General features: G+C 40.5%; 1 protein-coding gene and 1 long non-coding RNA gene across 12 annotated transcripts in view; one reads left to right on the forward strand and one right to left on the reverse strand.

Annotated features, from left to right (window-relative positions):
* Positions 1 to 16,205, forward strand: part of tncb (tenascin Cb) — a 330,609-nt gene that overhangs the window by 134,700 nt on the left and 179,704 nt on the right. The gene's annotated exons all lie outside the window — the stretch shown is intronic.
* LOC122564764 overlaps positions 1 to 16,205 on the reverse strand; it is a 65,744-nt gene that overhangs the window by 8,006 nt on the left and 41,533 nt on the right. The window lies entirely within an intron of this gene.

A 16,205-nucleotide genomic window follows, 5' to 3' on the forward strand; every position in this document is an offset into this window, starting at 1 on the left:
GAATGACTTGTTATTTTGCACCGGATGAGTTAGGAGCATGGATAACAGATCCTGAAACATATTTCAGTTTACTCTATTCATGCTCATGTTATTCTTAATAAGCTGCATTATGTAATTTCTATCTTAAGCTAGAATATGATAAGTGTGTTTATTTTCCTGCTTTCAGAAGTCTAGCCAGCCCTGGGTGGGCTTGTAACATCACTGCTGAACTAAAATTAACAGTGAGGGTTCCCGTTTGATCACTCGACTCTCTTTGTTATTGAAATTTGGTCGTATAAAATTATACAAGCTAAAATGTCCACAATTTTACCAAATTGGTCATTCTGATGCTAATTGCATCCAAAATTTCATCATCTCGAAGAAACAGCACTAAGAAAATTTTTTTTCTAAAAGTTTCCACTCAGAATCTGCATTGAGCCAGCACAACTGGGCAACATTCTAAAATGTAACTTGTTTTTTAAAAAAAGTTTATTTAAAAATACTTCTATGTTCAAGAGTAATAGCCTGATGCAATTTAATTAATAAAACTAAAGATGGGTTTGTCAATCCCTGTGAATAACCCAATTTTAAATGATTGAGAATGATTTTGAATCAATCCATAGACATCTGTTCATGTGGGGTTATTACAGTCGACATGTTAGTAAATTATGAAACATTTCTATTCAAAAGTTTTTCCAAATGTTCTTATTAGTGCCTTTGCACCCAGCGTAATTTTTCAGTCTTCATCTTAGGTCTGAAAAAAATGGCTAATTAGTATACTCTAGATTTTTGGATTGAAGTATAAACATGTCCAAATAATCGTCCTGATCTGCCACATCCATTTGATCTCTACCATGAGGCACAAGCTGCAGGCAGACATCAAAATTTCAATTCATTAAAGAGTTCATGCTGAACACACTAGCGCATTGTACACACAAAACATGGTATCAGGAGTGACACTGAGGTGAAAGTTGCAGAGCAGAATGAAATCACAAGTTGAGTCAGACAGTCATAGAACTGTGAGCCACCACAAGAAAAGAGCAAAAAGAGTGATCCACAGTAAAAACACGGTTTAGGAGAAAAAAGCTCCAGCTTTTCCCTTAGCAGTTCCTGTTTGCAAGACAGGGAATATGAAGCAAAACATAATTGATTTCCAGGTAAATGACAGAATTGTGGAGTAGCAACAGATTTCTTGAGCAACCCAGAACAGTTACAAGTTGCTAAACTTTTATCACAATTGGGAAGAGATTGTTTGAAAGCATATTTCATATCAACATAACATCATTAACTCAACTCATTGAGACCTGTGAATTTGTGCAAGTACGAAATGATTTGGCTATTGTATGAGGAAAGTAGATCAGGCAATGAAAGGACTTCTATTGAGAGAGGAGAGCTCATGCTTTGGAAAGCAATTGATGTGGGTAGAAGTGCCAAGTTTGTGCATGAACAGCTGGAACATATTCATGGCTGAATAGACCATGCCTTGCATTATGTTGACAAATCCTCCAGCCACAGAGAGCAGAGCGATCACAGGCAAAGGGTAGGATTTAAATATGTGAAGGACACCAGGAAGACACCATGCGTAGAAGAAGAAGGCATGTCGAACATGGAGAAGTCACTGTTCTCACAGCAAGAAGTTGAATAATTTCTCACACAAGTTGTGGCTTGAAGCATGCACAAAGTGCAAGCCATTGGAGTAATATCAGCTGAAGATTCTGCTGAATCATTCTATACCACACAACATGTTGGTTTAGTCAGGTAGATAGGGGAGACGTGCTTTGTGACTGTTCAAGTGAGGACTGGATAAGGGGAACACCAGGTCAACATAAAGCATCAAAGAGACATTGGTGTATCATGCAACATCATAATCTTCACAGACCTGTGAGAAGTGGCATAAGACAGTTATCCAAAATTAAACTGAAAGAAAGGTTGCGACTAAACTTTATCGTGTGGTACATGTCAAGAGGTTAAATTACTTTGTGAGCCCATTGCAACAAATTAAGCAAGGATGTGGAGACTCAACTCATAGATGGCAAGTGGATGCCATTCATCACAGCCAGAGCAAATCAAAAACTTGGACTGCTACCTCTTTGCATCATCTCACAGCATCTTAAACCATTGGCCATGGACCAGATCCATAGTGGAATCCTAGAAGGGTTACCCATTTGAGACAGAGATGAGAAGAAAGGAGCTATAAAGGATGTAGAGGCTGGGTCATTAAGTATACTCAAGGCTGAGATAGACAGATTTGTAATCAGTAAGGGAAACAAGGATTATGGGGTTGAAGCAGCAAAAGGGATTTGAGTATTGTCAGATCAATCATGAATTCAATAAATAGTGGAGCAAACCTATTGGCCAAATGGTCTACTTCTGTTTCCACATCTTATGATCTTCTGGTTTTAGGAATTATATGAAATGAACAGAACTGACAAGGTAGATCATTAGAAATGCAGGTACATACACTCAATGGCAGAAGCTGCTCCTTAACTGATGGTAGCTGATCAGGAAGAATTGAATGAGATCTTGGTCATGAGAATGACCTTCACATTACATTCACATTATCCATCACATTATCGACATTATCCATCACACATTATCCATCACATTCAGAGGTCCACACCCTCCTAACTACAGAAACTGAATGACATCCCTGGGGAAACAGACCAACAGCCAAATGATAGTAAACACCCATATGCTAAGATTCAGAGATTAGCACAGAGGCAAAGAGGCATATACAACTTATATACTGCTAATGCATAATAATAGTCATGTGTTTCTTGGATATATTGGGTAATTCAAAATGTACATGGTAGTACTCTTTTTTTTCTAAAAAGGGGAATGTTTTGACTGAAATGCAATCATGTACAAATGTCTATCGTAGACTGCCAGAAGCTTGGCTCTTCTACCATGAGGCACACCCCTTATAGGCAAACAGACATCTTAACTTTATTTCAGTAAATATCTCACCTTGAGCACATGACATTGTGCAAAACACGGGCAGCATGGCCTGTTTTGTGACGGACCCTGCTTCTTATGTAATATGTTTAGAACTAGTGCAAAAGAAAGTGGAAACTGAAAACAGTTTGAAGTTAAAAACCTTCTCGGCTTTAATGTGAATGTAAGGATTTATAGCTCCTTTCAATGGGTTATCTTTTAGATTGAGAAAGAGAAAAGTATCTCAGTTAAAAATCCCTATAATGTAATGGTGTAAACATTTCATCTCTACTATTAAACAGAAATATTTGATTCATCCATTGAATGGATGGTGCAAGAATTCTTCCATATTAATATTAAACCACAAATTTTCACTTGCATATCTCATTCCCTTTGACGGTAAATTAAAGTTTACATATCTGCTAGTTGTTCCTCCTATGTACACATGATATGATCGTGTTGAGCAAACATGTTCAAATTGAATAGAAAAATGGTAGACACTTAATTGTCTGACTGACTCACATCAGTGTTGCATGCAAATACATACTTTCTTCTCCATGAGAGCAAAAAGATAAATGTCATTGTGGTTAAATAGCTCTTCATTCGGGTGAAGAAGCAGACTCTTTGCCTTCTGATGCTATTAAATCTCGCAGATGTGTTTAACAAAATTACCATTTCTGGCACTTCCTGACGCGTATGTCTGGGGACTGTGGTGAGATATTTGGTTGCATTTAAAAAGACTGTACCAGAATATAAATCGTATCCCCAGCAACAGTCTCCATGTGAATGAACCATCTGCCTGATAACTGGGCAGCACTTCAATACCACAATCTTCAAGAATGCTTTCAATTGCTTAGTGGTTTCATTCTGGGCAGTCTGTTGGAGATAAATTGTAGATCCTTAACTAATTTTCTGTTCTTACTTTCAGAATTATTGTAATATGATGAAATTAAATGTTTTAAACTCACTATCTTGAGCCTTTGTAAACAAAAATTGCATGTGTAGCCAAGCCAGGAAATTTTCTGTTCTTTTTGCTGTAATAATACATCAAATTCATGCAAATAGCAAAATAGAGAACATGCAACATGAGTGTACATAATCTCTGTTACTATATACCTGTATGAGAAATACAGATTAGCCAAGAAAACATGCAGATTCATGGAGACACATCACATTAAACTAACCGTCAATGGAAATATGATTAACATGATGCAACAAACATTCAATAAAAGCCGCTGTCTGTCTATTAGATTAAGCATTGCAAGCTTATTTTTCAGTTGCCTATTCTTAGACCAGATGGAGACCCAAGATACCTACGTGAAACATCATGAACTAATTTCACTTCAATGATGTTGAAGCCAAGTATCTCATAGACAGAGGGTGATTGAGAGAGTAAAATATTGGGAACATGTTCAAGACTAAGCTGACCTAGTAACTTAATGTTTGTTTAGTGCACCAAGAAACTAACTTGCATTCTTAACCCTTTTGCACATGAACAAATCATTGTAATATGCTCTTAAAATGTTTGTTCTCTGTGACAGTGATGCCATAATGATTAGAATGTCCAGTACAGCAGTTTGAAAAGACAGTCAATAATTTTAGAGTTATGACAAGTTCTGAGAATTACGTTTCATTTGAAACATTTGTAAGACAAGAAGTTGGATCAGTAAACACTGTACATTAAAATTCCATTAAGGCAAGTCAGAGCAAAATGAGGACAGCTTAAGAAAATACATGACATGCATCAGTAAACTATCTTCATTATTATCTTTTCTGTGTATACTGGTATTTCACAGTAAGTGTAATTTATAATTTCAACTTAACATCGTGCACTGTCATTGTGATATTTTGTCACCTATTGTAAAATGCACAGAGTGCAGAGTGAATAATCTGTCATTCTTTACAGCATTTATCCCTATGGTTTCAGGGTGGCTTATTTATGGTGAAATACACTATCCCAAATTGCTTCATATCATTGAATCAGTTATGATTTCTGTGACTCCATCAGGCAAAGCTTCAGCACAAATACGTTAGAATGGAGCCTGAACAGCATGAGACATATTGCCTCATCCTCTCTCTATCCTGTGGTCACTTCAACCCTTTGTCCATGAATAGTGTTGTATGCAAGTGTAAGGATTTTAAAAGGTTAAAACTGAAGAGTGCAATAACGATGCCATATGTGGACAGAACAGTTTCAAATCTTAGAGAAGTACGACTGAGCATTCGAGTCTGCTGCAGTCTCTCAAACAATGTCTATCATATCAATTGTTATAGATAAGTCCAATCCCCCTCAAAATATATCAAGAAAATGGCCTAGACCTCAGTGGGCGGCACGGTAGCACAGTGGTTAGCACTGCTGCCTCACAGCGCCAGAGACCCGGGTTCAATTCCCGACTCAGGCTACTGTCTGTGTGGAGTTTGCACGTTCTCCCCGTGACTGCGTGTTTCCTCCCACAGTCACAAAGATGTGCAGGTCAGGTGAATTGGCCATGCTAAATTGCCCGTAGTGTTAGGTAAAGGGGTAAATGTAGGGGTTGAATGGGTGGGTTGCGCTTCGGCGGGTCGGTGTGGACTTGTTGGGCCGAAGGGCCTGTTTCCACACTGTAAGTAATCTAATCTAATCTAACTTTCATCTTATATAAAGGCAAGAATAACTCAATGTGTTCCAGATATGATTCAGTTGTTCAAACTAGTAGGCTTTCTGCAAAATACATTTCATTCTTACACCACAATGAAGACATAAACAAAAAAAAGAGAATTAGCACAACATCAACTTTATCAAAATAATTAACAAAACAGTGTATTATTTAACTTTTACTCATCAACTGTTCCAATATTGCAGCATTTCATAAACACAGCCTTGCCAAAGGCAAATTCAGTGGAACAGATTCCCTTCAATTGTGATCTTTGTGGGCGGCACAGTGGTTAGCACTGCTGTCTCACAGCGCCAGAGACCCGGGTTCAATTCCCGCCTCGGGCGACTGACTGTGTGGAGTTTGCACGTTCTCCCCGTGTCTGCGTGGGTTTCCTCCAGGTGCTCCGGTTTCCTCCCACAGTCCAAAAAATCTGCAGGTCAGGTGAAGTGGCCATGCTAAATTGCCTGTAGTGTTAGGTAAGGGGTAAATGTAGGGGTATGGGTGGGTTGTGCTTCGGCGGGTTGGTGTGGACTTGTTGAGGTGAAGGGCTGTTTCCACACTGTAATGTAATCTAATGTAATCTAATCTTCTCCAGTCCAGGAGAAGGAACACCGACAGAAGGAATCTTGCAGCAGTGAGAACACTTGAGCTTTTTGCAGCAACAGAGAGAGAGCTGAATCTAGCAGCTTCAATCCCAAAAACCCAACTTCAACAACTGAAAGCAAAACTAAAACCCTGGGTCTGCATGAGCCTGACTCTCTCCACCCATGCTTATTTTGTCTAGTTTAAAAATACAAAGCTGTTTTCTCTGCCTTCCATGGAGCAGACACCTCATCAACAGGTTTACAGCACCCTCTTCAAGCTGAAACAGGATGAATAACCCCGCTTAAAGGTACATCTCCACACAACTGAAGCTGTAACTCATTACTAATATGCAATAAACTCCTTCTAGTTCAATATAAGAGCTTCTCCTAGTTAGATTAGTCAATGGTTTCCCTCTACTACACTACATTATGCAGTACTTTAGATCCCTAAATTTTTATTCTCACGTGTATTTTATCAGTGAAAACTACAATAAAATACAGTGAAAAGCTTTCATTCATCGTCACAATACAGTGCCATTTTGATAGTTTCAGAATAAGAGGAAAATGAAAAGATATAACTTAAAGAGAAGTCCGTGTATGTTAGAGTTCTGAGTTGGCTCAGAACCACCATCACCTCGCCAGACCCAACGAACATTGAAGTCTCCAATCCTCATGTGCCATCTTTCACCGCTAGGCAAACTTACCTCTGCCACCACCTGCCCTGGACCCACCAACATTGGGATCTCTCGCCGGGGCCCACTTCATCGATGTTGGTGTGATGCCCTTCCATCACCAGTGCCAGACCCAACCAACGTCAAAATCATTGATCCTCAGGCTCTATCTTTCACTGCTCAGCCTACCTCACTGAAGTCATCTCTGGGCTCACTTTCCCCCACTCTGGGATTACTCTCCCCCACGCTGGGCTCACTCTTCCCCCACCCTGGGCTCACTGTCTCCCACCACGAGTATATGCTGGGATGACTCACCGTCACCGATACCATCCGGACTCTGTGATAAATGAATAATTGATGATGTCATGCATTGAAGCTGGGATGCCTACAGATAGATACCCAGCTACTGAAGGACATTGTTTGCAGAGGTGTTGATCTAGTAGGCCAAACTCACTAGCAACTGGGTTGTGTTAGATTTGGTTTCCTTGCGAGGTCGTCATTCATCTGCCGCATGGATGTAATTCCTCTCACAGTACTCTGCCACCTGGTCCAGCTTGTGGTAACTGTCCAACAGCACTCAGAGGCCCATGGGGATGTCCTCCTCCAGCAGCATCTGCAGATCCACCAACTTCTCCACATCTTCCAACCCAGCAGGCTTTATTCAGGACACAGGAAAAGCTTGGTGATCCTTTGTTCAGGCCACATTAAAGGCTGAAACCACGGGGAGCAGAAACAATCCAGAGAACAAAATTTGTCAAAGAAATGAGGATCATTCTAAGACCTGCAAATAGCAGGAATCGTTCACATGAACTGCTGTAGATACAGAGCTCATCCCCTTAAGCGAAGAACAGGAGTAGTCTAGCCAGTAATTCTCACATCCCACAAACAATTAAAAAAAAACATGGTACCCCTGAGGTGGTCATTTTGGCAAGTGGACCATAGATTGCTGATGAATGCTTCTGCCAATTTGCAGCCAGTTCTCAGTTTGAACTTGTCCCAAGCTCACAGAGAATTCATAATCAAATGGGAAAGCCAAGTGTGGAGTCACAACAGTCAAGCTGCTTTTGAAGGTCCTCCCACAGTGCAAAGATGTGCAGGGTCAGGTGAATTGGCCATACTAAATTGCCCGTAGTGTTAGGTAAGGGGTAAATGTAGGGGTATGGGTGGGTTTCGCTTCGGCGGGTCGGTGTGGACTTGTTGGGCCGAAGGGCCTGTTTCCACACTGTAATGTAATCTAATCTAATCTAAAAGAAGTGTTTACTTCTATATGACGCTATTCAATTATAGATCCACCTAACTTCACTGCAGTCCATCAGAACTGCAGATGAGCAGAAGGCTGCAGTCTCAGCTTCATATCCCACCCAAAGAAGTTCACACTTTGGCGATGGGACCATCAAGATGTAGATAATGTTCAGCAGACTGCACGCTGAGCCTTAGGTTAGGAGCTGTAGTAAGTAGGAGCTGTCACGGTGATTTCATCATTACTCAGGCAGGATACCTACCAAATTACCAAGGAGCCAATAAAATCAGCGGCTTTCAAGCATTTATGACATTTCTCAAAGAATTCTACTGCTCCAGGCCAACCTCCCTGAAGACTGGAAGAAACTCAAGAGATTGTGGAATCAGAATATTTGGTATGCATGTGAATGTGTGCTGTTCATAGCAGAAATGACGAGTGTGAATAGTTAGTAACAATGGATAAAAAAGAACAAAGAACAAAGAAAGTTTACAGCCCAGGAACAGGCCCTTCAGCCCTCCAAGCCTGAGCCAATCCAAATGTATTGTCTAAACTTGTCAGTCAATTCCTAAGCATCTGAATCCCTCTATTCCCCGCCTACTCATGCATCTGTCCAGACACATCTTAAATGAATCTACCGTGCCTGCCTCAACCAACTCTGCTGGCAACGCGTTCCAAACGCCCACCACCCTCTGTGTGAAGTACTTGCCGATTGTATCCCCCTTAAACTTTCCACCTCTTATCTTGAAAGTGTGACCTCTCGTTATCAAATCCTTCACCCTGGGAAAAAGCTTGTCTCTATCCACCCTGTCTATACCCTTCATGATTTTGTAAACTTCAATCAGGTCCCCCCTCAATCTCCTTTTTTCTAATGAAAATAAACTTAACCTTCTCAACCTCTCTTCATAGCTAGTACCTTCCATACCAGGCAAGATCCTTGTAAACCTTCTCTCCACCCTCTCCAAAGCATCCACATCCTTTTGGTAATGTGGCGCCAGAACTGTACACAGTATTCTAAATGTGGCCAAACCAATGTCTTGTACAATGTTGACATGACTTGCCATCTCTTGTACTCAATACCCCATCCAATGAAGGCAAGCATACCATATGCCTTCTTGACCACTCTATCCACCTGTGCAGCAACCTTCAGGGTACAATGGACCTGCACTCCCAGATCTCTCTGCCCATCAACTTTTCCCAAGGTTCTTCCAGTCATTGTATAGTTCACTCGAGAATTAGTCTTGCATAAATGCATCACATCACATTTGTCTGGATTGAAATCCATCTGCCACTTTTCCACCCAACTCTCCAGTCTATCTATATCCTCCTGTATTCTCTGACAGTCCCTTATGCTTTCTGCTACTCCACCAATCTTCGTGTCATCTGTAAACTTGCTGATCATATCAACAGTGCCCTCTTCATTTATTTATATCACAAACAACAGTGGCCCCAACACTGATCCCTGTGGAACACCACTGGTCACCTTTCTCCACTTTGAGAAACTCCCTTCAACTACTACTGTCTGTCTCCTGTTGCTCAACCAGTCCTTTATCCACCTAGCTAGAACACCCTGCACACCATATAACATCACTTTCTTCATTAGTCTACCATGGGGAACCTTATCAAATGCCTTACTAAAGTCCATGAATATGATATCAACAGCCCTTCTTTCATCTATCAACTTGGTCACTTTCTCAAAGAACTCTATTAAGTTGGTAAGGCACGATCTCCCACACACAAAACCATGTTGCCTATCATTGAAACGCCCATTCTTTTCTAAATATAAATAGATTCTATCACTCAGTACCTTCTCACAGCAACTTTCCCACCACTGATGTCAGGCTCACTGGTCTGTAGTTACCCTGAATATCCCTACCACCCTTCTTGTACAGGGGAACAACATGAGCAACCCTCCAAGTCCTCCGGCACCTCACCTGTATTTAAGGATGCCACAAAGATATCTGTCAGGGCCCCAGCTATTTCATCTCTCGCCTCCCTCAGCAACCTGGGATAGATCCCATTCGGTCCTGGGGATTTGTCCACCTTAATAACCTCTAGCCTACCCAACACATCTTCCCTACTTATGTCAACGTGATCCAGACTAATCAAACTTCTATCTCTAATCTCAACATTCATTATGTTGCTCTCCTCAGTGAACACTGATGCAAAGGATAAATGCAGTATTGGCAACAAAAGAAACATAACTTAGGTTTGAATGACATTTGAAATTTCCTGGGTCACAGTTTTAGGAGATATAGAGAAGGGAAACCAGGCAGGCCATCTCTGTGTTAGCTCTTACTTCTCCAAGATCCTAAGCTCTTATGGCCACAAGTCTATATGGCACATCCTAGTGTGAGGATAGCACTCCTCAGTATTAAACCTTTAATACCCTTACACTCTTCTACAATGTGTCCAACTAAGTTTATGTGAATGGATTTGATGGCTCATTAGATCATACAGATGTTCTATCAATGATTTGGAGGTACAGGTGTTGGACTGAGGTGGACAAAGTTTAAAAAACACACAACACCAGGTTATAGTCCAACAGGTTTATTTGGAAACACTAGCTTTTGGAGCGCTGCTCCTTCATCAGGTGCATTGTGGAGTATAAAATCATAACCACCACCTGATGAAGGAGCAGTGATCTGAAAGCTAGTGCTTCCAAATAAACCTGTTGGACTATAATCTGGTGTTGTGTGTTTTTTAACAATGTTCTATCAATGTTGTTAGCAGAACTATTAGGAAATATTAACCCTAAAATGAGACATCTATTATTAAATAAATAGACATAGATGGTATGATAGGACTGGAGGTAATTTTCAACTGCTGGATGAACTCATGCTCAGATGGAAGTGACTGTCCTTGATGTCAAGACATCAAGGGGTCTTGGCAAAATTGAAGTCAGTGGAAAGCCCTCCACTAGTTGAAATTATACTTAGCACGAAGGAAGATGGTTGAAGTTTTGGACGCCAACCATCTCAGCCCTAGAACATCTCTACTGGAACTCTTCAGGACCAAACATTTTCAACTGCTTCATCAATGGCCTTCCCTACATCATAAGGCCAGAAGTGGGGATGTTTGCTGATTATTACACAGTGCTCAATACCATTCACAACTTCTCAACCACTGAAGCAATTCATGCTAATATGCACTGAGTCCAGGACAACATTCAAGTTTGGTCTGATATTGGCAACTAACATTAATGGAAATTTCTGACAAGAAACAACACAACAATCTCCTGTGACATTTAATGATATTACCATAATTGAATCCCTTATTATCACTGGTTGGGCATTATCATTGTCCAAGCTCTGACCTGGATCAGTCAAATAAGTGGCTCAAAGAGTAGGTCAGAAGCTGAGAACTTTGGGGTGGGTAACTTACTGCCTCTTCCTGACCCTGCAGTGCCTGTCCACCATCTACAAGGTGCCAGTGAGAACTGTGATAAACAACTTGTTACAACACTCAGGCAACTTGGCCCTTTCCTTGATAATGCAACCCACTTGATCAGCATCCACTCCACCAACTTAAGCATTCACTTTCTCCACTACTGATGCACCACAGTGAGAGCAGTGCACACCTTGTATAAGATGTAACAACACACCAAGGCTCATTAAACAGTACCTTCCAAACCCATGATCTCTATCACTGAGAGGAAAATGGTAGTAGATGAATGGGAGCACCACAACATACACATTCACCTCCAAGACACAGACTATCCTGACTTGAAACTCTATTGCTATTCTTTCACTGTTGCTGAGTTATGAACCTGGATCTCTGTTCCTAGCAGCAACGTAAACAATGCACTAAATAACTGCAGCAGTTCAGCAGGATAACTCGCTGTCACTTACTGGAGGACAGTAAGGATAAGGAACAAATGTTGACCTTACCAGCAATATCAACATGCCATGAAAACATTGAGAAAAAGCACCCTGATAAATAATGCCAATAAATGTGCAACCAGTAAGGTAGAATAGGTGCCACTCCCTTTACCTCACTGCTATACCTGTTCAACAGCTCTCTTGTTAACACGTGAGAAAAGTTAGAGAGCATTGTTAAAGTTATTTCTGATGGCTTTTATTTTTAATGTCATATTAATCCTTTCTCACGATAATTATATTATGCTCCTGTCAGGGCATGAGTCAGAATCTTGAAACCAAATGCCAATTCGTGGGAGCAGGACAAGTGAAATCTGACCTTTTTGATGCGATTCTACATAGTTATTTCATTCTTCATATCGCTATTTGAATCAATGAAAATGTTTCTGTTACATTTTGTAAATTTGAATCACTTGCCAGGCTTGCAAAATGACAGAAATCAATACCAATACAACGAGGGAGACATTGTGAAAGGTTGTTGCTTAATCAAAAAGGTAGGTTTTAAAATACCTCTGGAGGAAAAACGAGAGAGAGGACTGAGAGAAATTTCTGTTGTTTTAGACCCTAAAAAACTAAAGTCAGAGCTGCCAATGTTGGAGTAATCAAGATGAGCAAGGTGATAAAGTTATGGGGAAGGAGGAGGGATGCGACCATGGAGTGATTTGCAAGCAAAACTATGAATTTGAAATTTTAGTAGTTCAGTTTCTGAATGGTTTTTAATCATAGTCTTTTGGACAAACTTTCATCAAGATTTCACCATCTTCTCCGGAAAACATAATTCCTTCAAATCAGCATCAGTTCTCCCAATGGAAATAATAAGTTTTTTTTTTCCCAATTGTAACCTTGTTGTTTATCAATAACTCACAATAACTCACATATTTCTTTTAACTTCGAGCTGATTGGTTGTTGTTCAGTATGATGTTCAGTTGGTGCTTTAAAGACAAAAGAAAGCATTGTCGATATATAAGACATGACCTCCATCACACTCCGATGAGTGAAATAGATTCAAAATCTTAGGAGCAGTCAAAAGAATTTTGTGCAATTTTAATTTCATTTTATTTTGTTTGATGTAAAATTACTGGAGAAGTGTTAAACGTATCTGATTATCTGAGTGGAGTGATTGGAGATTGGAGGGATATGGGCCGGATGCTGGCGGGTGGGATTAGATTGGGTTGGGATAACTGGTTGGCATGGACAGGTTGGACCGAAGGGTCTGTTTCCGTGCTGTACATCCCTATGACTAAGACTCTATTCCCTGATCATCCTTTCTAATTCAGTAATGGTACAAATATGTGCAAAATGACACCGGATCACAGAGAATGGTTAGAATGTGAAATTTGTTACCACATGGACTAATTCAGATGAATAGCAGAGATGTCTTCAAGGGAATATTTGAACACATGAGGGACAAAGGATTTGCCAATGGATTAGATGAAATTAGCTGGGTGGAGACTTGTGTGGAACACAACACTGGCACAGATCAGTCAGGCTGAATGATTCTAAACTTTATGTAACTTTATGCAAGTTTTATATTTTAAATTCCCATATCCCTTTAAATTAATAGATTTAAAACAGATGGGCAAATCAAATATAAAAGATGGCTATGTAGTCAAATTATTTATTAGACTTATCTTAAAATGATAAATATTTTAGATGTTTGGTCACCTTTTGACCCATTCCAAAGTAGTTCTCTTCTTTTGATAAAATGTACCTCATGGAAAGGGGTTTGATTTCTTTAAACCTATTCTCCAATTATACCAGAAGCATAGTTAGGAGAGAAATTATTCAGTGCACCAATTTATGATTTCAATTTTGCAAATGGTTGATTCCATACAAAAAAGGCTGGAAAAGTTTGCAATTCACTTAGAACCACTGCTTTGAATCTTCGGCCAAAAAGGAGATGTTGTGTAATGGAGCCAAATGATTAACCTGCAATCCGTTGATCAGAATACAGGCTATGTTACAAAATTTTCCTTTTTCAAATAAGTTACTTTCTCCTCTTACTTTTCTCCAGAAGTTGATCTGAAGCTCAAATCAGGGACACATTCCTGCAGGAACATGCCTAGGATTATAAATTTTACAGAATTGTCCTGGAGTCTCCAGGATTGAAAAGTTAATTCAAAGTTTGGTGAGAAGGTTTGTAGCTCGGGTGCTCAGATATGTGGATGACACCTTTGTAATCATTAAAAACACAGAAATAGATCATCAACGCCACACTCACCGGAATCTGATTCACTAGAGAGGAAGAAAAGGTCAACCAACTCCCATTCCCAGACGTGATGGTACAAAGAACACCTAATGGAGAATTCACCACAAAGGTATACAGGAAAGCCACACACACAGACCAAGTCCTGAACTATGAAAGCATCCACCCCAACACACACAAAAGAAGCTGCATCAAGAAACTATTCAAAAGGGCCACAACACACTGCAGTACACCAGAACTGCAAAAAGAGGAAGAAGAATACCTGTACAATGTATTCGCCAAAAACGGATACCCCCGCAATTTCATCAACAGATGCCTAAGGGAAAGACGCACAAAACACTACATAGGACAAACAGGAAGACAGCTAACGATCTGCATCCATGAACACCAAATAGCCGTGAAATGACATGACCAGCTATCCTTAATAGCCACACACACAGATGACAAGTAACATGAATTCGACTGGGACAACACTACTATTATAGGACAAGCCAAACAGAGAACAGCCAGGGAATTCCTAGAGGCATGGCACTCATCCACAGATTCAATCAATAAGCACATCGACCTGGACCCCAATATACCGACCACTGCAACGGACAGCTGGAACTGACAACCAGAAGCGGCAGATTCAAACCACTACAAATGCCGAAGGAAACATCACAGAAGCGCTTCACAGGAGGCTCCCAAGCACGGAGGATGTCACCTAGACAGGGGACGAAACGTCTGCAACACAAATTCCCAGCTCGGCGAACAGAACCACAACAATGAAAAGTTAATCCTGTGGATAAAAACAATGAGTAAACGAGGTGAATAACAATGCGATAAATTGGCCCAGTTGTTCCATTCTCTTTGTCATCAGATTTCAGACATAGGAGCCTAGATGTAAGGCAGAAGTTTTAATCTGGGAGAATTTCCTGGTTTGAATTTCTGACAGGCAGTACCTTGCTCCCTGGGATGTTCTGAAAAAAGTCTCTGTGTTAGCGTCAGAGATCCAGACAGTTTCTGACTTACTTATTTGGATCGTCACCCAGTAAATATTGGAGAAAAAAAATTAGTCTAAGCAACAACCTACCTCACACACTTACCTCGCCTATCTAACCACTTACTTTACTTGGCCTACCCACTAACCATACCTATCCACATATACAGTTATACACTCATCCCTGCACCCATTCGATGTGGTTTGCCTCCAGCAGGATGTCATTTTACCTGAAGCAAGAAGGCTTTTGTTATCACTCTGAAACATAAGAAACATTTGTTATTGGAGATTTCTTCCTCAGTCTCCTTGTGCATGACTGGTGGACTCTATATTGATCTAATCTTATTCTGTCCCATCATAATTTAGCATTATTATCACTGTAAACTTGGAGGGGTTGGGCTAGTTGCTCATTTTAGAAACCTTTGCCTGTATCCAAGCATTTGGATATATTTATTCCTTTAAATCTCTGCCCAGGGTACAGTTTTTTTAGTTCTCGCCCTGCTCACTCACTGTGTATCTCTTTCGTTCTCTCTTTGAAGAAGACTGTTCTGTTTAGAATGGATAGAAAATTAGTTACCATTTCACTTGATTGAAACATTTAACTTCCTAAGTTGGACAGACAGTGCAGATTGCGTTAGGAAACAGTGACTTTTTTCTTGTAAAACAAAATTAATCATATTGGTCATGAGTATTGGATTGACGTTTTGCTCTGTAGCTCCATTTTTTGATGAAGACAAAGGTCATTAGTATTTGTCTTCTGAACATATGTAACATTGAGGATGGAAACCCACATCCACCACATGGATGATGGCCGCATCCCAAAGGATATCCTCTATGGAGAGCTTACACCTGTGAAGAGACCCACAGGGCATCTCCAGCTATGCTACAAGGACATCTGCATTTGGGACATGAAGGCACTTGATACCGTTAAGGAGTCCTGGAAAAGGCTTGCAGCTGATCGCACGAGATGTCGAAGCACCCTGAACCAACACCTCAACACAGGGGAAAAGCAGCTGATGAGCGCTGCAGCAGACAAATGGGTAGAAAGGAAGGAGTGCAGTAGCTCTAGCAGATCAACGACCACATACAGATGTGACCTCT

Source organism: Chiloscyllium plagiosum, chromosome 30 (assembly GCF_004010195.1).
Source record: "Chiloscyllium plagiosum isolate BGI_BamShark_2017 chromosome 30, ASM401019v2, whole genome shotgun sequence".
NCBI lineage: Eukaryota > Metazoa > Chordata > Chondrichthyes > Orectolobiformes > Hemiscylliidae > Chiloscyllium > Chiloscyllium plagiosum.